General features: G+C 40.1%; 1 long non-coding RNA gene across 1 annotated transcript; it reads left to right on the forward strand.

Annotated features, from left to right (window-relative positions):
* The first annotated feature begins 11,132 nt into the window (after positions 1-11,132).
* LOC142488786 (uncharacterized) lies at positions 11,133-17,666 on the forward strand. The gene is made up of 3 exons (XR_012799659.1): positions 11,133-11,266; positions 13,941-14,069; positions 15,569-17,666. It is a non-coding gene; the product is annotated as an uncharacterized LOC142488786 (long non-coding RNA).
* Positions 17,667-27,705: the final 10,039 nt, after the last annotated feature.

Below are 27,705 nucleotides of genomic sequence, written 5' to 3' on the forward strand. Positions count from 1 at the left end.
TGGCAACATTAGCAATGACTTAAATACAGCTCAACCCCGTTATAACGCGATCCGTTACAATGCGAATCCGCTTATAACGTGATGCAAGTGTGGCTCCCAATTTTTTCGTATTTATGAATAATTTACAACACAATTATTGGTATCTTAAATACTTTATTGTACAATGCATAACGTAACATAACGTTAAATCACTGTGTTAAGTATAACCGAGGTCAACAGATGTCTTTGGATATGCATTGTTACAGGGAACACCTCTCATACATACCATTAGCACTAATGTCCGTTATAGTAATGCAAGAGCTTGTTCTGGCTGAAAGCAGCACTTAGCGCTGACTGAGCTTTGTAGATCCCTGTTAGCACTTAACGAGATTTTAACTGAAGTTAACATCTCGCTAATTCATTAACGGAGATTTGTTGATTTACCCCATAGTATTCTAGCTGCAAAACTGGTGCAGAAAGTAACTAAATCAAAAGTATTAGGATGGACAGGTTCACAGATGTTTATTTAACAAACTGGGTAAACGTCAGGTCAGTGAACAGAAAACTTGCAAACTTTTACACAAAAGTTAAAATTGTAAATAACATTTTTTTCAATTTCTGCTTCGTTTGATTTTTTCCCCCTTTTTTACGTAACAAAACTAATTGAGCTCCATTAAAACCAAAAATAAAATACAATTATTTTTTAGAATCAAAGCACCAGTAAATGTGCCCAACCTTAGGATTTAGTCGAAACGCTGCCAACTTTGAGTAAAGACAGGATTTAGGATCCAGTAAATCAAGGGGTGATTTTAAACCATTCAAGATATGGATTTTATACCATTTTTTATAATGGTAATTTTTTTTAAACCGCTCAGTAAAATGCACAAAAGAAAATCACAAAAAAACAAGAACTAAAATGTTGTCCCACTTGTTAAGGAAAGAACTTCTGACCCCTTATGGGGGAATAGGCATTAAATATCTATGATGTAAATGAAAAAATTGGTTGAACAGCAGGATCCAAAGAAAAAAGCACCAATCAACTCACCAGGTACGAAAAAATTAAAAAAAAGTTTAATGGTTCACATGATAAAAAACAAAAAACAAACTAACATACAAGGACAAATTCCTCCTACACATTTCAGGCTCTGCAGCCCTTTCTCAAGGAGAAACGGTTGTTGCCCCCATTACATACACTCCTCCTTTTTGTGTGTTTTTCCCCCTTGTTTTTGTAGTGTGTTGTCACCTTGTCTCCCTTTCCCACTCCCCTTCCCTAAGGCTGAGTCCATAGAAGGACAGGCCACGCTGAGGCGTGCGGACGCTCCGCGCTGAGCCCCTGCATCCTCAATGAGGATGCCTTGAGAGGGGGCTCACGCGAGCGTCCGCAGGCGTGCTGAAGCGTTGGATTTTTCAGTCGACAGCCAAGCTGTTTTTCAGAGCGCTGTCGGCTGAAAACATCCAATCAGCGCAGAGCAGCGTCAACGTCACGGGCGATTGGCCCAGCGATGTCACTGCCCCGCCTCCCTCAGTCTCCCCCCGTCTCCGATCACACCCGCTGGCTCGCCTGCATGGGCATCTAATCGTGCAGATTTCAGCAGGCGAGCCTCAGCGTCGGCGTGGTCCAGACCCTTTTTCCACTTCTATTGCCCCAGCCTTAGACTCTGTTTCCAATGTGATGTGCACCTCCAAGTCATTTTTTCCTTGTGTTCTATTAAAACTTATTGCAAATTTCAGACATACTCTTGTAGTAGAGCTTTTCTTTATAGACAGTGAGTGCTGGAACACCTTTGTATTTTATATATGATTTAGGGAATTGGGGTCCCCTAGGTCCCGTTGCACGCTGCATGTACATTATTTATCTCTCTTGAGTGCTGTCTATCACTTGTTTTATGGTAATTTGTAATGTTTTATCACCTATTCCATGATGGTTTATCTTATCTGTCTATGTATATAACGGCCATTAAAATACATAGCCAAGATAGGGCTGTGTCAGCTTGGGGTAAATGATAAAAAAAACTGCAGTAATTTTTGGCGTAGGCCAGGTATCGATAAATATTGGACGTTGAAGATTGGCATAAAAATTAGTACATTCTCTGAATTTACTTATTTTGGTGCTGGACCCGATATTTTTATCGCCCCTTATAAAAAATTTGTTTTTTTGCGGTTACCAAGTTGATGACTTGCACCTTAAAAATAACACCTTTTTTCTGTGGCTTTTATCCTGCATTTTTTGGCTGTCCCACTTGGTTGAGGCCATACACTTTCCTTGCTGCTTGTAGCTGTTCTTTATCATTGCAAAACACGTAGTGAATTTGCCACTATTTTTACTCACAATAATTTATTTCTGTACCTGGAGACTAAAATAATGAAAGAGGAAAAACAGATGAGTCAAAAGGGTATACTTACTAAAGCGTGCAAACAATCAATGTAATAGTCATTAACAAGTGATAATAGCTACCATGCTTTATTAGCCTGCACTGGGAGGTCAAGGATCCATATTACTTGAGTACAAGGAAGAAGAAAGTGTAAATGATTACAGCACAAGTGTGGTCAGATAATAAATAAGGGGAAATAGAGAAAACAGCTCCCAGCAAAAAAATATCCACAATAGCATTTACCTCTTAATACCCTTTAATGAAGTAACAAGGTAGTTCTTCATAGAGTATAGAAAAATTTCAGTTTCAAAAGCTCTGTACATCATACTGTATAAATACTATAAAAAGTTAGCTTGTTGTTACATTACAACAATGTATAGAGGTATATCCCAACACTAATACAGATGTAGCAAGACGTACTGTTCTTGTGGCCATGGAAACAAATGCGGAAAACTGTGGCCCGAGTGCGGCCTCTCTGCGGCCACAAGAATAGCAAGTTTTGCGTCTCGAAAGGATTAACGCTGTGGGGGTCCGTGCTTTTCAATGGGACCCTGCAGCATTGATGCTTTGCTTGAATGGGTCATCTGGTAGGAGAGAATACTAACCTTTTAGATGAGCTGGGCAGCTGTCTGCAGTCATCTCTCCGTCTGTAGCCGTGTTCCCGCAACGCTGAAGAGGTACAGGGATGTACAGTATTTCCTTCCTCCTTGATGAGGTAGATGACCTCACAAATTGAACAATCTACCTGGGACTCTCACAGCTGCCACCAGCCTAAATTATTTAAAAACTAAAGCAGTCTCATTTGAATCTGGTCTGTAATTATTACTTATATTTTCTTTAACTGTGCATGCAATGTCTTTAAATATAATCTATAACCCTATTCATTTAATGTAACCATGTTTTGTCATCATAACTCTATGCCGGGGACATACTTGAAAACGACAGGTAATTCTTAATGTATTACTTCCTGGTAAAATGTTTTTTTTTATAAATAATTGATATATGCTCCCACATCATGAGGGGGAAGGTATATGGCCATATATGGAAATCTAGATCTTCCAGGGGCTGGACAGGACTCTTAACAAATTCCAGCCCCCTTGATGAAGTAGGTGATCAAATTTGGTCATATAACATCCCCCTTTTGATATAGAGACCCATATAAGGCAGTAGTGATATTCAGCTGGTACGCACCGGTTCGTGCAAACCTGTTCCTGGAATTTCCCAAGTTTGCCAAACCGGTGCATTAGCCGGTAGTAGAATCACTTGTTTCGGAGCAGGAGCAGAGACTTCAGGGGAGGTGCGCCATGTAGCAGTTGTTTAAAACCCTGTTAAAAAGAGAGTCCACCACAGTGATCCATTGTAAAATGACCTTCGTCGCTGAAAATGCTGAAGATGTTATCAAATGTAGGCGTTTTCATAATTTAAGTATCTAAGCACAATGTTGGGCACATTACGCACAATTGCTGAATATACCAAACCTGTACACTCAACATCATGCCAAGTCTTAATTCAAAACCGAACGCCAGTTACGCATATCTAACATTTTCTGCAATTAATGCAAGAACAGATAAGAATGCAACTTTAGCAGAGATATATTATCATATCATTGAGAACTACGATTATTTCAAATTTTAACCTAACCATTGTGGGTGGAAGCATTCGATAAGGCAAACTTTAACTAATGAGGATTGTTTTTTTCGCACTGCCCCTCTTGAGGGAAATAGCAAGGGTTATTGGTCTGTGCTCCCAGGTTTTGCCAGTATGTTTGCTGGTGGCAACTTCAAAAGGAGTAAGGTTGGGTTTAATCAATTTAAGATTCGTATTTCCCGACCCCGCAATGTACCAACCCCAGCTTGCCAATACGATTGCAATAACAGGCCAATTGTCACTGACATCACTGAAAACTAGTGAACCAGCCTGATTACAATCCTTGCTACCTGACCCCACCTGTCAACAATGATTGATACCTGGCCCCGTCTGACTACCGGCTTCAGCAGTCAACTGTCAACTATAATGCAGATGACATGAGTTACCCCAGATTCTACGTACAATAGACCCCGGCTTGCCAATACGATTGCAATAGCTGGCCGACCATCACTGAAAACCTTATGAACCCACCTGATTACAATCCTTGCTACCGAGCCCCTTCTCACTACCACCAGTCACCTGTCAACTATAATGCAGACGACATGAGTGACCCCAGCTTCTACGCACAATACACCTCTGACATTGGCTCATCTCCACCCAGTTGGAAAAGTTTATAATAAAGGTAAATATAATGTACTGTACTATAAAGTGTTACACTATATAGTATTAGCTGTAATTCCCAATGACACTACAGTATTTTACAGTATGATTGTAGGCATGCACCATATATTGTAGCGCAACTTGATGCATGTGCAGTACGGGAAATAATAGCATACCCTGTAAAAAAAAATCCAGAAAAGAAACTTTGAAATCGAGCAGCAAAAGATACTGGAACGATGAAGTTCGATGGAAATCTAATTTTGCTTTTTTAAAACATTGCCTTTTTTACTTGTCTACAGTCCGTCAGTATTACCAGCTTCATGCTTTTAAAACTTTGCCAAGCTAATATTTTACAGTATTGTACAGTAATTAGACTTTGCATGTGTAATTCATTTGGGTAAGAAACCCCAAAAATACCATTCAAAACCTTCCAATTTGTTTATGGAAATACACGCACAAAAACATTTTCTCAAGGGAGTTCTAACTTTGAATACATTTTAAAACATTTAAAATTATTTTCATTCTACTGTCATCACAGCTTTAGCCAAAGCAAAGGAAAAAGCATTCGATGTGTTCTCAATACCTCCCCCTGCCTGGCCATGGGATGTGAGTTAAAAAAACTAAAGGCACATTATCTTTGAGCATTTGATTATGGGCTGAGAAAGGTCTTTGCTATTTTCACACGCATGCGCATCGGTGATAAGACCTGCATTGTGATTTCTCAATAATGACTTCACTGCCAATGTTAATTGCAAGTCAGAAAACATTACAAAAAAAAAGGCATAACTTTCTTTTTTTTCTTCTTTTTTTCCCCCTCGGGGACTTAATAAATTATTGATTTTAAGAAAAGATAATGTGATGCATGTTTAAAATATTTTTTCCTTTTTTTACATGCATAAAATCCCTTTTTTTTATTTCTGGCAGGGGGGGCATACATTTTTTTATTTTAAGGAGGGGGAATACTATTCAAAACCTTCCAATTTGTTTATGTAAATATCACACAAACACAAACAGAAACATGTTCTCCACGGGTGTTCTAACTTTTAATACATTTTAAAACACTTCAAATCATTTTCATTCTACTGTCATCACAGCTTTACCCAAAGATGGCTTAACTTCATTGCATTTTTACCCACCCCCACACCCTGCCAAAGCCAAGGAAAAGGCATTGGATGTGTTCTCAACACCTCCCCCTGCATGACTTCACAGCCAATGTTAATTGCAAATCAGAAATATCACACACAGAAACCTGTTCTCAAGGGATTTAGCTGAGTCACATCACTCGGCCTAAATGAGTCAGGAATTCTTTTGTCATTGAGAGAGGGGGGATTAGGACAAACTATTGACTGTTATTATGCACTCAGTACAATAAACGTGTACCCCCTCCCTTCCTGTAGTGCTTCATCGCCTGTTGAAGAAAAAAAAAGGCAGCAGGATTAGGGAATTGAAGGCCTTGACTGTGTAACTCTATTGACAGGCACACAAAATAAATAAACTATAAATAACCGTACCTGTAACTATAATTAATTATTAGAAATAATAGGTAATACACACGTCTAATACAAATAATGCACGTACTGTATATAATATATACTGTAGAAAGTGGAGAGTAAATGCAGATATAAACTGGTTAAAATTCAATAAGAGTACCTTTAATATAAGGCTAACATTGAAACAGGTTATTGTCAGTACCATACTTACCTGTACTATACTTACTGTACTTACCGGTGGCCTGTCCATTTTGCTCTAAAAGTATGGGCAAAACACTGGTAATATGTCGATATAATTATTGCATTTGAGTACGTCGTTCCAGAAACACAGTATTCCTTTTCTTTATTCATCTTTGTTGGGTGGCTGAACAACCTTTCTTATGTGATCCATCATCACATGCCAGACCCATTCTATCGGGTTCAAATCTGGTGCTCTGGAATAGGAGAGGAAAAAAATGGCGAATTAGTTGATCAGATATAAACTGTTTAAAACAATGAGAAGAAAAATAAGGCAGTGCACTGCCCAAAGTAACAGAAGGAGGCTCACTGTTTTAAGCAACAGAAAATAGATTTATTACTTAAAAAGTAGACAAAAGGGTCCCCCCTAGGCCACAGCAGGGGTCCACCAACTAGTTTCAGGCAAAAATGCCCTTTATCAAGGTGTGCAAATGAGAACAATGAGAAACAGTTACTGTACAATGGAGCACTTACTCCGGTGGCATCTTAATCCAGTTATTCCAGCTCACAAGAATATAGCATGAGAGTCGGTATTTTTAGGGTCATGGTTCTGGAAGAAGCGGTGACCAAAAGATGGGAAATCATCACTAATGTATTGAGCAATACGGGTGACAATTTGCTCTTGAAAAAATACTTTATCCATGATTCCTGGAACAAGAACAGAAAAAACTATGAAAAAGATGAACATTGGGGTACAGAATACACTACAGTTGTACAGTGCATAAGGTTACTGCATGTGACTTTGTGCATTATTTTACCCTCAAAGATGATTATGCATCCCGGTCCCCATCTAGACACTGCACCCCACACATGCATCTTCAGTTGGTGCTAGGGAGCGGCTTCAGAGATAGCCGTCCTTTTTTGCGGAATGCAAAAGTGGCAAATCTCACAAGAGCGACTGTTGTCTCATCAGAAAAGATGACATCCTGAAAGGTCTCACGACTTTCGATCCATGCCCGTGCTTAGTCCACTCTTTTTATCTTGTTGGCCTCCGTTATCATCAGATACGTTCTGTAATGATAAGGAAGAATTTTACAGGGACTGTACAGGCAAACCACACTTACCTAAAGTACAATACTGTACAACACTTTAGCTGCACTGTCCTAATTACTGCACAGCAATTACAGTACAGTATCAACCCTGCTGTGTCACTCTGCATACTACTACAATATTCTGCACATCTGTATATGGGATTTTTTTTTAGGTCTGCGCATGTGTGGTGTGGTGAGCCCAGCTACCACTGCGCATGTGTGTTGAGCCCGGCCACCACTGTGCAGGTGCTGCAAGCCCAGGCGCCACTGCGCATGTGCGCTGAGCCCAGCCACCACTTCGCATGTGCGGTGACTACGGACACCACATCACATCACTGGCTCCAACCTCGGTGTGCTCTGGAATTGAAGGGAAGCGCTGTGAGGTCTGCGCTTGCGGGGCCGTGGTGCATGCACGGGCACGCACACAGTGCAGGCTGGAAGTGTGAGGGAAGCGCTTTGTGGTCTGCGCATGCACAGGTGTGGCGAGCGCACAGGCGCACCCACCGAAGTAGTGTGACGTCAATACCGTCATTAAATTTTGTTACAACATAAGGGATTTTTCAGATCAAAACTTTGTAGGTGCCAGCAAAGAAGTTTCACTTCAAAAATAATTATGTGTAAGGAGAAATAAAATGGATTCTACAATAAAGTTGTTTTGTGCAAGTGAGATGTGTGAATTACCCAGGAAGTGTTGAATGGCCGATACACTGTGTTTGTGATCAATAATAGTGTAAAGTGAAGTGACATCAAGTGTAACCCAAGTGTAAGTGTTTGACCAGGTGAATTTGTTAAGTGCATTGAGTAAATCTTTGGAGTCTCTCAGGTATGATGGTAACTGATGTACCAATGGCTATAAAAAAAATCAATATATCTTGAGAGCCATCTCTCAAAGATCCAAAGCTCGATATAATTGGCCTGCCAGGAGGGCAGGTCATAGACTTATGGATCTTTGGGAGATGGTGAAAGATAGAGATTATTGGATCAGACACAAACAGGAAAGCTCTTTCTTTATCATTAATTACCTGAAGTACTAACCACAGGTCCAAGATATTTTTAGTTGAGATAGAAAAACTTTGGTCGGATCACTTTTAAGTTTTAAATAGGAATGGTGATGTGATAATTGTCTGTGGGCTTCCTTACTATGTATGTATGTCTTTATTTATGTCTTTATTTATATATGTATGTATGTCTTTATTTATGTCTTTATTTATATAGCGCCATTAATGTACATAGCGCGTCACAGTAGTAATACATGTGACAATCATATAAATAACAAATAATACAAATACTAATAACAGAACATGGGAATAAGTGCTTCAGACATAAAAGTAACATTTCGGAAGAGGAGTCCCTGCTCTAAAGAGCTTAAATTCTAATTTGTAGGTAGGAAGAACGTACGTCTGCAAGGGGCCAAGCTTTATATATCATGTGTATATTATTAGCCATGGTGCTACTCATATTCTTCTTTAAGCAAATGTGTCTTAAGGTGGGTCTTAAGGTGGATAGAGAGGGTGCGAGTCGGGTATTGTCTCAGGTATAGTAATTACTATAGTCATTGATGTTCTGAATAACTATAGCTCCACCCACTAGAGCTATAATTATTCAGAAAATTCAGAAAATCAGATTGATTTTTTTATTCTGGTTTATTTTTGGTGATTGATTGTTTTATTATTGTTGCCTATTGACTGCCATAGTGGCTAATCATGCCCATATTACATGGGCATGATGTAGCACTGTGCCAATCAATTGGTAGAGGTGGGGGTAGTTGCCCTGGGGAGGGTGGTAAACCCTCCTGGGTGGGTAGTGGGGGAGAGGGGTTAACCCCTTAATTACTATAGCGGTTACGAATCAGTTTGGCGATTAAGGGGTTAGGGGCCATTAGTTTGTATTTTTTATTGTTATGTTGCTTCCAAAGGAGGACATGGATGGGGAGGAAGACGAGGACGACCTTCATCCTGGCAGGGGTAAGTAGAAGTTTTATTTACTTTATGCTGGCTGGATAATGTTTTATTTTAAATGGAAAATTAGCTATTATCCATTTCTGGATAATAGTAATATTGCCCATTACCATACTGTAATGTAATGGTTGTTGGGGGTACAGGGGGTACCCATTCATTTCCATTGGGGCTATGTTTGCTTTGAGGGCATAGTTAACCACACTGGCAATGAATGGGTATATTGGCAAGTATTGTGTTTTAATGTGTATTGTGGGTAGCGGGGGGAGGGTGAAGGTGGTGTTTGGCCCATGTTGGGTGTTTATGTCTACCGGGTCGGTAGCAGGAGGAGTTAACCTCTTCATTACCATAGCGGCACTAACCTCTAGGGTAATTAAGGGATTAACTCCTCCTGAAGTCCCTCCCCCCCCACAAGGCATAAACACCCACCATGGGCCAAATACCACCTTCACCCACCCCCACTACCCACAATAAACCCTGCACTGGTTGTTACCCCCTTCATTGCCTTAGCGATTAGCTGCTAAGTTATTGAAGCTGCCTGGAAATGTATTTTTATTGAATTGGATAGAAGCCGGTGGTCTCCGCAGCTGGTATTAATGTGTATCAGCTCTGGAGACTCTCAGCTTCGATCCGATGTAGGAAAAATGCATTCTTATTTCTAAGTCCTGCTCTCAGATCCCATCCCTCCACCCTAGGGCTGACAAGATGAAATCCTTGACAAACTCGCTATTCCACAGCCACGATGAGCTTCAAGGCTACTAGAATAGCGTGATTTTATCAAAATGGCGCTATTTTGGTGTTTGGTAGCTTTTGCTCTGTGAGTTTGGCCAGGAGCGAGAATGCTCAGGAAAATGCAGTCCCCGTATGAGTTTGGCAACTCATTAAGGCTTTCTGAATAGCTACCTTGCAAATTTTGGCGAGAACTGCTCAAAATCCACGGAGTTGGTTATCAAATCTACTAGAATAGGCCCTAATGTCTGAAAACAGGTGTCTTTAAGGCCAGATAAAAGTTTATTCAATACAGTAATCCTTTGTTAAATTACCTTTTTCACGCAAACCTTTATCAAATGCCGTCGTTTCACACTTTATATTACAAGCCAGAATGTACTGTACAGTGTTTTACATTGGCTTCACTTCTGTAGTAGACCCAAATGCAGTTTTGCATACATGATATTCTCTGCAATTAAAACAGGGACAGATAAGAAGGCAACTCTATCTAAGATCTATGACTATATCATTGACAAGTATGAATACTTCTAAAATTCACCAAACCCACACAGTTGGAGGAATTCTATATGACACAGTTTGACTATGAATGATTGCTTTATTAGAACACCTCCGTGTCCAGGCCAAAAATGAGGTTGCTATTGACATGAGTACTCGCCTCAACCTGGTTGTACATCTCCGTCTGGCTACCTGTCCCAATATCATTATCAGTAGGGACCAAACAACTCTGTCAGCGTGATGAACCTGCAAGCCAACTACATGATCGACTCAAGTATCTATGCACAGTACACCCCTGGCATCAACATTGGGTCACCGCCACCCGGTTGTCAAGGTTTATAATCAAAGTAAATATAATGTACTGTACAGTAGTAACTAATTCCCAATGACACGCATACTGTACTGTATGTATGCCATAGCCCATAAATGCATTGATGCATGCGCACTATAGCATGCATTAACGCATGCAGACTTTGGTGTGGATTCACTCATGTGTACTACCTGTATACTTAAAGTAGTTCCTTATACCGCAGTTTAATCATTCTGTACTGTAGTTTCCATCCCATAAAAAATGTTTAACATTTTCTTTTTCAGAGATGAAAGCATCTAATCGACAGCCAGAAGATGATGTTGATGGAAGTCGAAACAGAATACATGATATATGCTGCACACCAGTAAAGCATGAAAAGAGATGATACAGTTATCGGTGCTCCTGGTTCCAGGAAAAGCCTGTAAGTAATCCAGTATGTACAGTAAAAAGCAAACAAATGAACCCAGACACTTCAGATTTTTCAACAAATTAAACTTTATTGTGCCATAAATAAACACAATGTTTTGGCCTCTCTATTGGACTTTCTCATGTGAAGTCGAAAACCACTATATTTTAAACTTTCATTTTTTTACCTTTATATTAACAGATTTACTATTCTAACAATGTGATAGTCATATTCATGTTTCTTAACTCTTACGGTACTTTCTAAATGATTGTATTTCACGCTTGTTTGATACAGCACATACTGTATATGATAGATAGATGTATGTTATCAAGTTTAATAAAATTTCACAGAGTTCATTATTTGTTTCATTATATATTATATTCAATATTAACATTACCTCATCCCTTTTTTTCTCTATACTCTTGAGCAGTAGCGGATTTCCAGATCCGCTGCCCCTAGGCACTTACCTGGTGCCACCTTCTCCACACTGCCACCCTCCGTCTTCTTTAAAACGGCAGCGTCAAATGATGCTGCGGATGTCACCAATGCGACATCCCATGGTGTCTCACGTAATTTGACACCGCTATGTCACGTTGCCATGGCAACGAGACGCTATGTGACGTTGCAGCATCATTTGATGCTGCAGAAAAAAGGTGGAGGCAGCAGGAAGGCGGAGGCGGCAGCAGGTAAGGAACTTCCCATCAGGCCCAATAGTCCTGAGAGCACGGCTTCTGAGTATTTTCAACCCAAAATCTTGCTTCCCTAGGCCCAGACCTATCAGGCCTAATGGGAAATCTGCCACTGCCCCCGAGTGCCCTTGTCTTTTAGTGGGAGTTTCTCTGCCTCGTCTGTTAGGCTTATTTTGTCTGTTTTCATTCTTGCCCATGCAATATGATATATTAGTCCTTTTGGAGTAGTTCAGCTCCCTATCCATCTCGCCAAAGTTTTTAAAGCCTTCAATCATGTAAAGGTATGGCCCCTCTGTAGGTCCCAACACTGCTGTACCTGCAAAAAGCTATCATAACCTCTCTAATGGTCTAAAACGGCTCACATTTTATGAAGATTTTTATTACGTTTTAGCACTAGAATTTTCATGCTGAAAAACATTTAAAATATAATTTAAGTACACAGACCCCTTAGATTCTAAAAAGCATAGTGCGCCTCGGAAAATAGGTACTGTAACTTAAAGGAGAGTTACCTCCTACTCTTTTTTTAGCCCCATTATTTTACAGGGTGGGAACCACACACCACTATTTTCAGCTTCGGGAACTTCCTTATTCCTGAAATACTTACGGTGAAGTTAACATCTCCCTCTGGGAAACAAAGTGGCTGCAAGATCTCTTGCCAATATGAAGCTCCCACATCACTGATTGCAACTTTCTATTTGACAGCTTTTTAAATCCCCTTTAAAAACCTGGAAGTAATACCAGTAATTGCACTAAGTATCTCGAGAACCGGGGGTGCGGTTCAGCTCTGAAGGACCCCCCCCCCCCAGGTCCAGTTCTGTAAAAATAAAAATGGAGATTAGTTAGGTTGGATTGCTTCTTTTATGTATCAATATCTGCCTCATGGACTGCCTTCACTTTATTTTTAATTTAGTGAATTCACATATTACACAAAAAACAATCTCAGTAAAAAGTCATCAATTGTGACATTTAAACAAATTAGTTGGCCTCTGGACAAAGAAAACACAACAAACCAAGTTTTATTTTCTTCCATTCAGCATTCCATGTACAAAATTATTGGTGCCTTAATTCAAATTAAATCCACCAGATTTCACATGTTGCTAAGCCTTAGGGCTTTATGAGACTTCTGCTTAACTGTCTCTGGTTCAACAATTCCCTAATGTATAGTATCATTTTAAAGTAAACTATTTGTAAAATAACATTGAAACAATAATATTTCCAGTATTAAAAATAGTCGCTCAATTACTAATAGTTATTTGTATATGTTAATGGTAAATATGTATTCAGAAATCGGAAAAGGTTATGGGGTTGCTTACATTAAAGATACATTACTGTATACAGCATATGCCTTTTTAGTGTTACTATAAAATCAACACCGGATTTAATGGTTGTGTGCACATATAGCACTAAACATCGACTTTTAAGAGGAATACATTGCTTTTGCTACATACTTTCACAGAATTAGAGCAGCTAATTGGAGCTCCAGCAGTTTCTTTTATTCAAATTCAGTCATTGGCACCATTCTTAACAAGCTCAACAAACAATTGTCTTCTTAAGTGGTACATTTCACAGACTCAGCAATGTCTTTATTAAAGCAGCAATGTTTCATTGATCATGCAGCTGGGAAATAACTTCTAGTGGATGTGGGAAAAACTAAACTTCCTTTAATTTGCTGAGTGTATTTGTTCTTACACAAAAGTCAGTATGTAATATTTACTTTCCTTTGTTCATACAGTATGATGTACAGTTCAAATACTGGTTTCTATGTTGCCCATGTGACCCTGTGCAACTGGAAAGGTTTTGTTTTAATGCATTGAAGTATAGACATAATCACAAATGGCCTTGAGGTGTTTGCACTGTTCATGCAGGTCATCAGCTTATTACAGTCCTCAGTGTTCGGTAAAGGGGAGGAATGATTATATACGCTGTTTCTCTTATTAGTTTAAGAGATTTAACACTAACAAATATGTATAACTTCTTGTTTTCTCTGTGCAAACTTTTAGATAAGGTTCTGAATTCTGAAGAAATAGCAATAGAAGCCTTGATCCTGTGGAACCAAAATCAAAAGTTCTCAACATAATAAATTAGAATGGAGAAGACTTCAGGACATTGTCCTCAAAGGGAAAAATGTGGTGAGGAGGAGGTGGGATGGCTAGAGCCAGTGGTATAGGGCGGCCCAAAGAACATTAGGTACTACTGTAGGCTACACTAATATTCTTAGGAAAAAAAAGTATTGATACTGTAGATATAATATAAAATCTTAAACCTATTCTTTCTTCACTTCTAGTTCCTTCAGGTTTTGTCACCCCACCAAAAACTATGTCCTACAGTTTATCAAAATTTATAAAGCCCAGTGAGATAAATTACACTATCTTCACATCTCTCTCAGATTAAAAAATATCTCAATATATTGAGAATAGCTACAATACCAAAGAGGAGAAACCCTATTGAGTTTCAGGAAACCATTTTCGAATAATCATAAATATAATATATGTAAAGAAAATGTAAATAGCCTCAATAAATTCAAATACACCCTAATGAGATCATAATACATATGTGTAATGTGAATCGGAAGTTTATAAATGCGTGTAATGGGAATCGAAAGTGTTTAAATACTTAACAGGGAGTAATCTAATCTCTTCCCAGAATGTAAGTGAATACTCTATAAATGGGGAAAAAAATAAAGAATAATTACATGTTAAGTGATCTGTGTTAGTTCCTGATTGATTCATTGCACAAAGAATCCAGTCTTTTATAGTATTAGTTTTGGCTGGTCTAAATGGTTTCCTTGAGGTTATTAAAAACTGGGATATATCCGTGCAGATATTGCCTGTTTTATCTAAATACATCATCATGCAACTAACTACACAGAGAGAAGTATCTGATGTATCCTCTACAAAATGCAGTTCAACTGCCGATGTATCCATTGATCCAGGTTTCGTTCACCCTTTCAATATTATATGTAAACATTTTGGGGTATACATTAACCATGAATTAAAATAAACCCACCCCCCTGGCTGCAAAAGCTAGGGCCAAAAGACACGACAATTTAAATCTATAGATTTATTATCTAATGTGGATGTTTTGAGCAATGGCTCATGGTCACAAATTGAACTGTATTTGGGTATTGTGAGTCTAGAAAGAGTGGCACCTCTTAGTAAATGAAAATATAACTTATGTGAGCTAAGGTTTGGTACTAACTTGCCTAAGGCAACTCATTATAATGTTGGAATTTATTTGCTAAAAATTCTAGTATTGTTATGACTATCTATTCTAGTTCCCGGTTTGTAGGCCGCATGCCAACATTTTAATTCCTGAACTACAGCATTATATCTATTCCTAGTCTGTGGTCTTACCAAGGAGTTAATTAATTCCTGATCTTTTAATGAAAGGGATGTCTCTAGTCTATCCCCAATAGAGTCGCCTCCCAATTGGATTGTGGAAGCTCCTGTAGGAGATCCTCTGTGCTTCAGAAGCGTACCCAGGAAAGGTGGAGTGTGGCTCCTATGAGCTTTTTGCTAGCTACGGGCCACTGCTAATTTTCCCTCAGGAAATTTCCCATTTCTGACTCAATACAGAGCAAAATCTCTTTTTTCTTCTGTTTTTTTTAACTCAATTTCCTCTTTTCCAGTGATTGATGTTCTCCGCTGAGCCAGAAGATGAAGTGGAACTTTAGTCTCCTCACCTCTGTTCTTCGACATTTATGTGACATTTTATTCCCAGATTCTGAAGAATATGAGAAAAATAGTGATTTGTGCCACTTTTTACACTTTTTATTTATCTTTGCTAAGAAGGTAGAGGGAATCTTTTGCAAAAATGACAAGGAATAAGTTGTAGTAACAAACTGTGTCCTCCATCTTCTCTCCTTTGAAAAAATCTAACCCACCAGGGGGTGCTTGTACAACTTATTATTATTATTCAGGAGGCTAGGAATCCCTACCAGCTGTTGCTAGGTTGCAGCCTGGAAAAATATATTTTTTCCTTTACAGTATAATATGGACTGTGAAGTCCTACTGAGCAGAATCACACTTGTTTCAGACATATCTAGCTTCAAAAGATTATGTAAATTCTAATTTTGCCTTTTTTAATTGGCGAACAATCTGGCAGCCCTTTTAATCACCCAATATGTTTAGCACTCATATTTTCCGTCATAATCTGTAATGTATATGTAACCGTGTTTCCCCCACCCGGTCGCAGATAGGGGCCATTACAGGCTGCATGGTGCATATACCTGCTGGCAACAGGAGGGCTAAGTCGTCCACCGATGGTAGTGAGGACACAGAAACAGGCTTCTGGGGTTCTTACCCCACATATCTCCTTAGTAGTGCAGCGCCTCCATCTGCCGTGGACTCCAGGAACTGAAGGTGATCTTCCACAGTAGAGATTATTACCTCTCCCCCCAGTAAGGTCACGCACCAGGCAGGAGGTATATTGCAAAACAGGAACAGGTTTATTACTACACTCTGCAGTAACAGTTACACGGCAGTCTTTTGACGGATATAGTCTGTCAGGTCAGCAACCATTGAAGATGGTCCCTGGACCATCACTACAGGTCAAGGGCACCCTAAGCCATCCTAGCTCTTCCCCAACTCCCTAGCAGAGGCAGAGGTATGGTCCACACTCACTCTCCCCCATAGTGAGGGAAGGCCCCAATCTGAGGCTCTCAGTTGTGTGACCTGCCTTCCTCAGAGGGGAAGGAAAAACTTACAACTTTAGGGAGCTCCTGCCCTTAAGTACAGCCAGAGGCGGGCACCCATTGTCCCAGCTACAACAGAATGTACCACCCCCTGCTGTCAATCAAGTGCAGTACCAAAGGTGAGGGGGAAAACCAAATACCAACTACTGGCAACCTGATAGTACCAAGGTTTACTGACAGCCTATTGGGTAGAATAGTAGTCAGGGGGGACCCTGCTACATATATAATGTACATATATTTTATACTGTAAATATATTTTCCAACTCAGCAGAATCACACTTCTCACAGTGATATCTAGTTCAAAGTTTAGGAAAATCGTAATATCACCTTTTCTATTACCTACCAGTGAAGCTGCTTGGCGAAATGTGTTTGGATTGTTCTGAGGCCACCATAACTTGATCCTTACAGCTGACTGTAACCAGTAAGGTCCCAATTATACCAAGAGCTGCAGGGTGGCAGTGCTATCCTGTGACGTCACCCTTCGCTGCAGCCGAGCAGGATCTTGATTATACCGGGGAGACAGAGCAGAGGAGGCTTGGAGGTGTGGGGGAGGTGTGGCCGTGAGCCGTTAACCCTCATTGGCTGAACCGCACATGTGACACACCCGTTGCCAGAGGAAAACAAATTTAGAAGTCTCTTCCCCAGCTTGCCGCTTTTTAGTATTTTGCAGTGTGACTGTCGCCATTGGTATGAGCCCTTTTATTGTTTTTATAGTAGTTATTTTGGCACTGCCAGCAATTTTTGGTATAATCACAGCCTAAGAGTTTGAAACACACAGCATGCACCCAATAACCGGTTGGATTGAGGAGACATTCTGCCTAATACAGTAGTTGGTTACAGCTCGAGAGACGCCATTGGGCTGACACATCCCCTCACCTTGGTCCGCTGCGAGGTGGTGACTGGTGGCATCGGGAGGTGTGGAGTGTCCCTTTTTGGCTCAGCGATCGTGAGAGCTGGCGGACGAGACACTAACAGTTCACAAATCCAGTCGATCCATCTGTGGAAATAGAAGGAAGTGTGAAGGAGCCATATCTAGCCAACAGCAGTAGTTATACTTAACATGCACAATAATCAAGGAGTGTTTGTAAGTGCAATAATCCTTATTTTCTAATTTTGTATTAAACAACATTATATTATGAAAAGTTTTTATTATTATGTTGCCATGTATAAAAATGGTATCCAGTTCTTTCTCATGCTGGCAGTAAACCTGGTAAGTATGTAGGATTGCCAGCATCAATCATGGAGGTTTGCCCTCACACCCTGGTGACGTGTCATATGTGCACAAGGGGAGTGGTAACATGCTCTGTGTCCACTGTTAGTGACACAGGAGGTGTGGCTGTTTTCTGAGTCTATATAAGACACAGCACTGCCTAAAGTTAGTGGTTCTGTAGTGTTGGAGAGTGTGAATCAAAAGGATCAGTTATGGTCCAGTTTTGGAGGTCTGCAGCAGTTAAGGCTGTCAGATATACTCAATAGTATCTACACTGTGATCAGGGACCTGACACAGGTGGCGATCTCTCTGAGGGGAGAGGTGACCAAACTCCATTGGGAGGGAAAGAACTTCAGAAAGGATGTACTACACCAAGATGAGTGTCTAGGACGACAGCTGTGAGGGGCAGTCTGCATGATGATGTCAATAAAGATGCCCAGTTTCACAAGACCCTTGCTGTGTATGTGTGGAGTCATTACACAGAAGGAGGCACCACAGAGGAGGTCCTCATCAGACTCATCCCCCTGCGGCCGCAGAGATCCTGATGAGGTGGAGGCACTGCATCAGATGTGAGTAGGACTCAAATCCCCACTACCTCAGATGCCTGTCATGCTGATATCCCCATACCAACCCAGCGGGAGACTCAGGAGTCCTGTAAGCCAGCAGGTGCACCACACACTATACCTACATGTAATGGGGCCAGTAGACCACAGGAGCCAATGTGAGATTGGGTTGGTCTGGAAAAACCGTTACAATTACATAAAGGGAAAATAGTATAAGAAGATACCAATATACGATCCTGAGGAGTGAATTAAGAACAAAGAAGAAAAAGCTCTACTCCTGTGAAGAAAGAAACAGTGCAAGTAAAATACTCACCTTATATTTGTAGTTATTCAATCTGCCCAAAAATATCACACCATTGTTTTTTTCTTGTTTTCCCCTTTCCTGCCTCCTTTCCCCCTCACATTTCCCTTTCCTCATCTGCATGTACTGTATGCACCAATAGACTTTCTTCTACCACTTTATACCAGAAAAGATTTGGACAATCCTTTACTCTTGGGCTGCAGTTTCAGACCTTTTTTGGGCCAGACACTATATTTGACATTCAAACACTATAGTCAACCCTTTTTTCAAAATATTGCATGTCACTTATTTTAAGCATTTTCAAAGTTGATCTCACATTTCTTTAGTCCCATCATTTAGTCATTTTGTCGAATTTGTTAGCGCGATTCACTCCCTTTTTGGTTTGCAGTCACATAGACATTAACTAGCGACAAACAATATGGTTACTCTATGCTTCTTCCCATGATAGATCTCACACCTACACTAGGTTTAGGTTTCTTTGGGATTCATCACTCGCACACACCCTTTTTTTCCCTCCCTCTTCACATGTATTCTCTCCCCTCCATCTCCCCTCTCACTCTCCCTCCATCAATTACCCACATTCACTCAATTAATGCCCCCCACCTCACATGTATTTCTCTCCTCTGTGTCTCACTCTTACTCCCTTTTTTCCTCAATTCACCCCTTCTCTTCTTTCTCTCTCTCCCTCCCTCTGTCAACTACCCCACTCAATCCCCCTCCTCACACTCATTCCCTCCCCCTTGCACAAGCCCCCACACAAAATATATACCAAAAAACCCCACCTCCATATAAAAAAACAAATACATATATAAAAAAACAAATACATATTAAAAATCCCAAATACATATAAAAAAAACTCCAAATTCATTTAACCCCCCCAAATACATATAAAAAAAATACATCTAAAAAAAAGAAATACATATAAAAAAAAACAAATACAAATAAGAACCTGGCTGCCAGACAAAACGGTTGCCAATGGGGCCCCGGCTCTCCCCAGCTGCAGGCCTCTCCCTCACTCTGTCCCAAGCCGAGCTTCCAACGCTGCCACACAACGGATCTCTCTGATGTCAGCATGCCGGAAGTTAGCTTGGCCCAGCTTCTGGCACATGGCCATGGCCTGGCGGCAACTAGGCCCCCCGCAGCCACCGGGCCTGGACACTTGTCCTGGCTGTCCCCTCCCCCTATCGGTGGCCCTACCCTGCACCGTTAACTCTCTGGATCCTTAACCCCTTAACTACTAGTAGTTTCTTGCAGGGGGGTACAAATATGTTGGTTACAACTTGGTGGGCAAGTGCATATAATATGTTGGTCCCCAGAGTAAAACTATTATGGTTTCCTAATTGTTTGTTTTTTTCCACCTTCAAGTTTCACCGATACTAATAGATGACAATTTTTTGGAACCAAAATGCCAGTGAAAGTGCCCACTTAAGATTAATTTCTGTCTATTTTGAACACTAGTCAATTTGATAATCCTAAGAGAACTTTTCGTATGAATATATCTTGATTCATTTGTAAATAATAAGTGTTATTGCAAAGAATGACACTCACTCATGTAAAAAGTTTTAACAATACAGTAGGATTCATGGCCCCAAAAAGGCAAATAAGCTATGCTGGCTAAATGCCTATTTGCAAAACTGAATGCTGTGCAGTGATGTGTGCCTAAAAGAATCATGGCAACTCAAGGAGCAAGTTTATAAATAATCAAGGAAGCCTAAATATAATTTTTCTGTTGGCAATATATAAAACATATGAATAAAAACAGAATATTAAATCTGTTTCCCTTTCTTTGGTGATGACATGCACATTTATTTTCTTTGTTCATCACGTCCAAGCTAAAAGATTTTTTAAGACTTACATGGAGAAGTGTGATTAACAATCTTCGTAACATATCTGAGATAAAATAAAAAAGCTCAAATACAGCATATTGGCTATTAAAAAGTCCAGTGTAAGATGACTTTCAAAAAAACGTAAACCATAACTGACTTAACGATAATAAGAAGTAATGTTTAGGATGAACAAACCATATTTTTTTTTATAACACTCAACGCTACAAAATAATATTAAGTCCGGGATTCACTTGGCCACAAAACGGGGTATGTCCCCCCAATCCGGTTTTAACTGCCATTTAAGTAGAGTATGGCAACGCTTTTGTTTCTTTTGTGTAGGATACAGAACTAAAAATCTATTGCTAGATATAGCTGCTAAAGTCTGCTGCCCATTCTAATGACTAGCAAACCTGCTCCACTTACCGGACCAAACCCTTTTGTACTCCACTGGGCTTTATTGGGAGTTTGAGCACAGCACTGCTGGACAACGACTTGCATTTTTGACACATTTTAAGATATGTTTATAGATTTCACCTAGAGTCTTACAATCTACACAGTTTTTGTTTTCTTTCTATTAGCTTTTGGAATGCTGGGCCATCCTTACTAAATAGCTGTAGACACGTGTGTTGTCCCTACAGGAAAGGTTACATGTCTATCCATTTCTTCACATCACTTGGTTTATTCACGGATACTTTTTGACACTTATTATATGTTGATTTATATATTTATCACTATGTAGAATATTGATCCTATATTTGATTCTGGGTATATCACTAACTGATTTCATATCAACAATATACATTGTTTAATAATTATACACAATCTGGTGCACATTTATTTTCATTTTATTATCTACACAATTAAAGCAATATATTATTTACAACATTTTTGCTAGTGCATACAGTAAACAAAATGTCACCTAATTATGTTTTGTTTTTTTCCCTTGTATAGTGCTAACAGTGTATGCAGTGCTGTACATAGAATTTTTGCCGGCACAAGTACATGCCCATAGAGTTTACAATTTGTTTTTTGGTGCCTGAGGCTCTGTTGTAGGGACAATGCAACGACACATGGGTTTGTCTGAATATAGGCTTTTTATTTAGCCTCAAAAAAGTGGAACAAAACAGAGCTTATCTTCAGCATATATACGGTTAACAAAATCATAAGTTCTTGATAAGGGCTTTTCCCTTTTCCCAGGATGAGTAGTTGAAGTCCAGGATACAAAAAGCAATAGTTCTAATATAAACAGACCTTTGGTCTTCTCTCCCTCCAGAGTCTCAGCAAGGTTCCCTCTGGTTCAGACAGTAGCCTAGAGCCAGAGCCGGTGCAAGGGTATTCAGCACCCTAGGCATACCTTCAGCCCCGCCTCCAAATTTACAGTTTTTTTTATTTTAGCCCCATTCTCTCTCACCCCTTCTCATCCTCTCTTGTCTCACCCCACTCAACAATCACCCCCCTCCTCGTCAATCACCCTCCCCCTTCTTCTCACCCCCCATTTTCCCATTACTTCTCAGCCTTTTCTCTCCTCTTCCACTCACCCCCTCCTACTCCTCTTCCTCTCACCCCCTCCTACTCCTCTTCCTCTCACCCTCCTTCTCCTCTTCCTCTCTTACCCCCTCCTTCTCTTCTTTTCACCCTCTTTCGCCTCTATCACCTGCTCCTCCTCTTTCTCTAGCCTCCTCCTCTAACCTACCTGGCTTCAGAGGAGTAGGGCAGCAGAGGAGGAGGATGGCAGGCAGCAGCAGAAGAAGAGGACAGAGGTGGAGGATGTCAGGTGGAGGTGGGAAAAGAGGACGGAGAACGGCTGGAGCAGGGCAGCAGAGGAGGATGACGGTAGGCTGTGGCTGGAGAAGAGGACTGAGGAAGTGTAGTAGGGCAGCATATGAGGAAGACAACAGGTGGCAGCAGTGGGAGAAGAGGACTGAGGACCATGTGAGTGGGGCAGGGTGGCACATGAGGACATCCAGGGAGGAGGTGCCCTGTAACACTAGCAGACACTGGAAGTCAGTAAAGACTTTGGGGTTGGACTGCTGGGGTGTGCTCCTCTCTGGCCATCCTCCCGTGCCACCCTGTTCCGCTCACTTGGTCCTCAGTCCTCTTCTCCCACTGCCACCTGACATATTCCTCCTCTGCTGCCCTGCTCTGCTCCTGCTCTCCTCCTACTCTCCTCCATCCTCTTCTCCCACCATCCTTTTCCTCCACTGCTGCTGCTGCCTCACAATCTGCGACCCTAGGTGACCACCTAAGTAGGCTTTCCAAAACCTTAAATGGGCATTCACTCAAGCAACAGTACTTGCTCACTCTGTGTGACCAAGCATTAATTGAGGAAGCGGATGCATCTGACATTGTGTTAGGGGCTATTCTATCGCAACAGAATGCTCAAACTAATGTAGTTCATTTAGTCACCTATTACTCCTGAAAATTGATGGGTGCTGAAATAAACTATAATATATGCGACAAGGAACCAAGACCATTAAAACTGAATTAAAGGAATGGCATCATTTACTGAAGGGAGCTCGTCAGGTTATTGAAGTTTGGACTGATCATCGCAATCTTCAATTTCTCTATTCAGCGAAATGTACTAATCCTAGATAGGCTCGCATGGTTTATTCTTCACCCGATTCTAATTCAAACTAACCTTTCGGCCAGGATATGCTAACGACAAGGAAGATGCACTCTCTCATAGAGACAGCCCTGAAACCTGGATGCCTGTATCTAGTCTGATCTTGCCTGTGCAATATCTTTTGCAACTGTGGATATTAATAATACCTTAAAATGAGCTCTTCTTTTCGGATCCATTTCTAGAAGAATTACAGAAAAAAGAAAATGTTCACATTCAAGACGGATTTTATTATCTCAATCAATGTCTATACATGCCTGAAGAATCCTTACAAGTTCAAGTCATGCAATGGTGCTACGATCACCCATCTGCAGGACTTCCGGGTATTCTTAAAACCAAAAAAGTTCTATAGATACTTTAGGGGCCTACATTGAATTTTAATATCGATAAATATGTGGGATCCTGCTAAATATGTGCTCGTCATAAGTATCCTTGTACGTGTCCTGCATGGCCCTGTTACCCTTTTCGGTACACACAAAACATAGTTACATAGAAGATGAGGTTGAAAAAAGACATGCGCCCATGAAGTTCAACCTATACTAAATTTAAACTTTATCCTATATCCGTACTTATATACAGTATATTATAGTATATTGATCCAAAGGAAGGCAAACAAAAAACCTCAGTGAAATATCATCCAATATCTCATAAGGGGAAAAATAAATTCCTTCCTGACTCCAAGAATTGGCAATCAGATTACTCCCTGGATCAACATCCTTCGCATGTTTACTTACTTTGTATAACCCTGTATATCTTCCCTTTCTAAAAAGATCTCCAACCTTTTTTTGAACAAATCTATTGTATCTGCCATCACAGGCTCCATGGGTAATGAATTCCACATTTGTACTTCCCTTACTGTAAGGAACCCTTTCCTTTGTTGCTGGTGAAACCTTCTTTCCTCCTACCTTAAGGTATGACCACAAGTCCTTTGTATTGTCCTTGGGATGAATAGTTCTTTTGAAAGCTCCCTGTACTGTCCCCAGATATATTTATATATAGTTATCATATCCCCTCTTAGATGCCTCTTTTCTAATGTAAATAAATTTAATTTAGCTAGTGTCTCCTCATAAGTTAGATTGTACATCCCCTTTATTCATTTGGTGGCTCTTCTCTGCACTCTCTCTAGTTCCATTATGTATTTTCTAAGGAGTGGTGCCCAAAATTGTTCTCTATATTCAAGGTGTGGTCTTACCAATGCTTTATAAAGTGGCATAATTATGTTTACTTCCCTTCCATCCAGTGCCCATTTAATGAAAGATATGATATTATTTTTCCTTAGCAGCTATTGCATGACTTTGGGCACTATTGCTAAGCCTGCTGTCAACAAGCACTCCCAAATCCGTCTCCATCAAGGATTCCCCGAATATATCCCTATTTAACTTGTAAGTCGCCTGTTTATTCTTATTTCCCAAATACATAACCTTACATTTATCTGTATTATCTGCCCAAGTTTCTAGTCTCTGCAAGTCCTTCTGGAGAGAAATTACATCCTTCTCTGATTCAACTACCTTACACAATTTAGTATCATCAGCAAAGATGGAGACGTTGCTCTCGATGCCAACCTCAAGGTCATTAATAAACAAGGTAAAAAGCAGGGGTCCAAGTACTGATCTCTGAGGTACTCCACTCACGACTTCAGCCCAACTTGAAAAAGTTCAACTTATGACAACCCTCTGTTGTCTATCCTTCAACCAGTTTCAATCAAGGTGCATATATTTCTACTGAGTCTACTTTGCTTTATTTTGTACACCAACCTCTTGTGTGGAACCATATCAAAAGCCTTTGCAAAATCAACTGCATTACCCTGGTCTAAATTCCTATTTACCTCCTCAAAGTAATAAATAAGGTTAGTTTGGCATGATCTATCCTTCATAAATCCATGCTGACTATTACTAATAATTTTATTTTCCATTAGGTATTCCTGAATATTATCCTGTATTAAACCTTCAAGTAGCTTCCCACTATTGAAGTCAGACTTCTAGGTCTGTAATTCCCCAGTTGTGATTTAGCTCCCTTTTTAAATATAGGCACCACATCTGCTTTATGTCAATCTTCTGGCACTGAACCGGTGGAAAATGAGTCCTTGAATATTACATGTAACGGTTTGGCTATTATTGAACTTAACTTCTTAAGAACTCTTGGATGTATGTGTAGCACCTGTTTCCACCCCCCGCCCCCCACCTTTTGGGAGATATGGCAGCTGATTTTCTCTGGTGCTGTTAGCTCACCTGTGGTCTTACACGAGTTCTGAGGGCTCCGCTGGTGGTGTATGGGAGCAGCAACAGGACAGGGTTTTCCTCTTAGGGTGCAGCGCCTCCATCCCATGAGGATCCTGGCAGAGGCAGGATTGGTCCCCACAGGCGCATAACTCTCCATCAATAGACACAGAGACTCTGGATGGTACAACTGGTCTTTATTCCTTCTCTATCTTCCCTGGAGCAGACTCCAAGGGCTTGAGACCCCAAGAATCCCTCCTCAGCTCTCTCACCACCTGCGGGGCAAAGGGAATCACTCCCACTCCACTGATGGAGGGAAGACACACACCAACTGGCTATCTTTGCCATTGGGACAAGGTGTCTTATTTAGTTTAATTTTATCAAGCCACCTATGAACTTCTTCCTCAGTTAACCAATTGTTCGTTAATATAGAAATTGTGGCTTCTTCCTATGACACTACTATTTAAATTGATTCTACCCTGGTAAACACAGAGGCAAAGAATTTGTTTAATACCTCTAATTTTTCCTTATCTTCATTCATCTGCCTGCCAATTTCACACTGAAAGGGTCCTATATTTTCTTTTCTCATTTTTTTGTTATTAAGGTACTTAAATAACTTTTTAGGGTTGATCATACTTTCTATTGCAATTCTTTTTTCATTGGACATTTTTGCTAATTGTATTGCCCTTTTGCAATTTTAGTTACATTCCTTATAATTCTGATACGATGCCTCCGTCCCTTCTGACTTCAAGTATCTAAAAACCTGCCTCTTCTTTTTCATTTCCTCCCCTACCTGTTTATTTATCCACATTGGTTTAGACTTGTTTCTTTTATACTTATTACCCAAGGGTATACACTGACACAGGTAAATGTGCTTTTCTAACAATGTTTTAAAGACTGCCCATTTATACATTCTACATTTTTCCCTGCAAAAACATCATCCCAATCTATTCCTTGCAGTCCTCAGTTTATTAAAATCTGCCTTTCTAAAATGTAAGGTCTTTGCTGAACCCAAGTAATCTGTTTTTTGATAATTTATTTCAAATGAGACCATGTTATGATCACTGTTACCCAAATGTTTCTGGACTTGAATATTTGTTATTACTTCTACATTGTTTGATATGACCAAATCCAGTATTGCCCCTCTCCTGGTTGGTTCCTCAATGATTTGGGTCATATAATTGTCTTTAAGCACCCCAAAAACCTGTTTCCTTTTGTTGTAACGCTAATCTCATTGCCCCAGTCTATGTCTGGATGATTAAAATCACCCATTATGCAAACATGACCTAGTTTTGATGTCTTCTCCATTTGCAAAAGTATTTTAGCTTCCTCAATCTCACATATATTTGGTGGTTTATAGCATATCCCTACAAACATTTTCTTTATACTTTCACCTAATTTCTATCCACAAGGTCTCTACATTTTCATAATTCCCTTCCCTTATAATAGGTTTTAGATCCGCTTTAACATGTAAGCATACTCCACCTCCTGTTCTATTTGTTCGATCCTTTCGAAACAGGGAATAACCCTCCAAATTAATACTATGGCAGTCAATGGGCAATCTGAAAAAAAACCAACAGCACCAAATAAAAAAGACATTCAATTTCAATAAAAATTAAAAAAAAGACAATAAATCAATTGATTGGCACAGTGGCGCACCAATGCCCTATGGGCATAGATTGTTACTATGGTAGTCAATGAGCAACCTACAAAAAAACAAGCACCAAAAATACAACACTTTACAGTTAAATAAAAAGAAGCATTTGCCAAAAAATGCATTGCTTTTCACTGTACATATCTATAGCCCGAAAGGGGCATAGATTAGCACATTGGCAGTCAATGGGCAGCCTAAAAATAAAAAAAAGCAATAAAATAAAATACAATCAATGTTTTTCTTACCTTTGATGTCTTCACCCTCCGAATTCGAATCCAGCAGCAACCTCTTGACCGATGACGCAGCAATGCTCCCCAACAGTTGATGGTCCTCCAGTAAGCTTCTTTCTTCTTTCTTTTCTTCTTTATCATCATCTGTATATTGAAATCCAATTGGGATGTTGTCCCGTTGGCTTCTTAAGCTCAAATGAGACGGGACAGGCCTTTTAAGAACTGTTAGGTCACATTTGAGTGTCAAATGGTACACCTCCAATCCAATTTGCTGGAGTACCATGTGACTGGTAACCTTTTGTTTTTGTTAAGGATGTGACATCATCAAAAGGGAGGGAAACCAGCCAATCCGGAAGGAAGCAGAAAAAAATGGCTGCTAACACATAGTACTACAACCAATTGGATTGGGAGATATACTCACATGGTATATCTCCCTGTCAGATTGGTTGTAG

Source organism: Ascaphus truei, chromosome 2, assembly GCF_040206685.1.
Source record: "Ascaphus truei isolate aAscTru1 chromosome 2, aAscTru1.hap1, whole genome shotgun sequence".
Taxonomy (NCBI): Eukaryota; Metazoa; Chordata; class Amphibia; order Anura; family Ascaphidae; genus Ascaphus; species Ascaphus truei.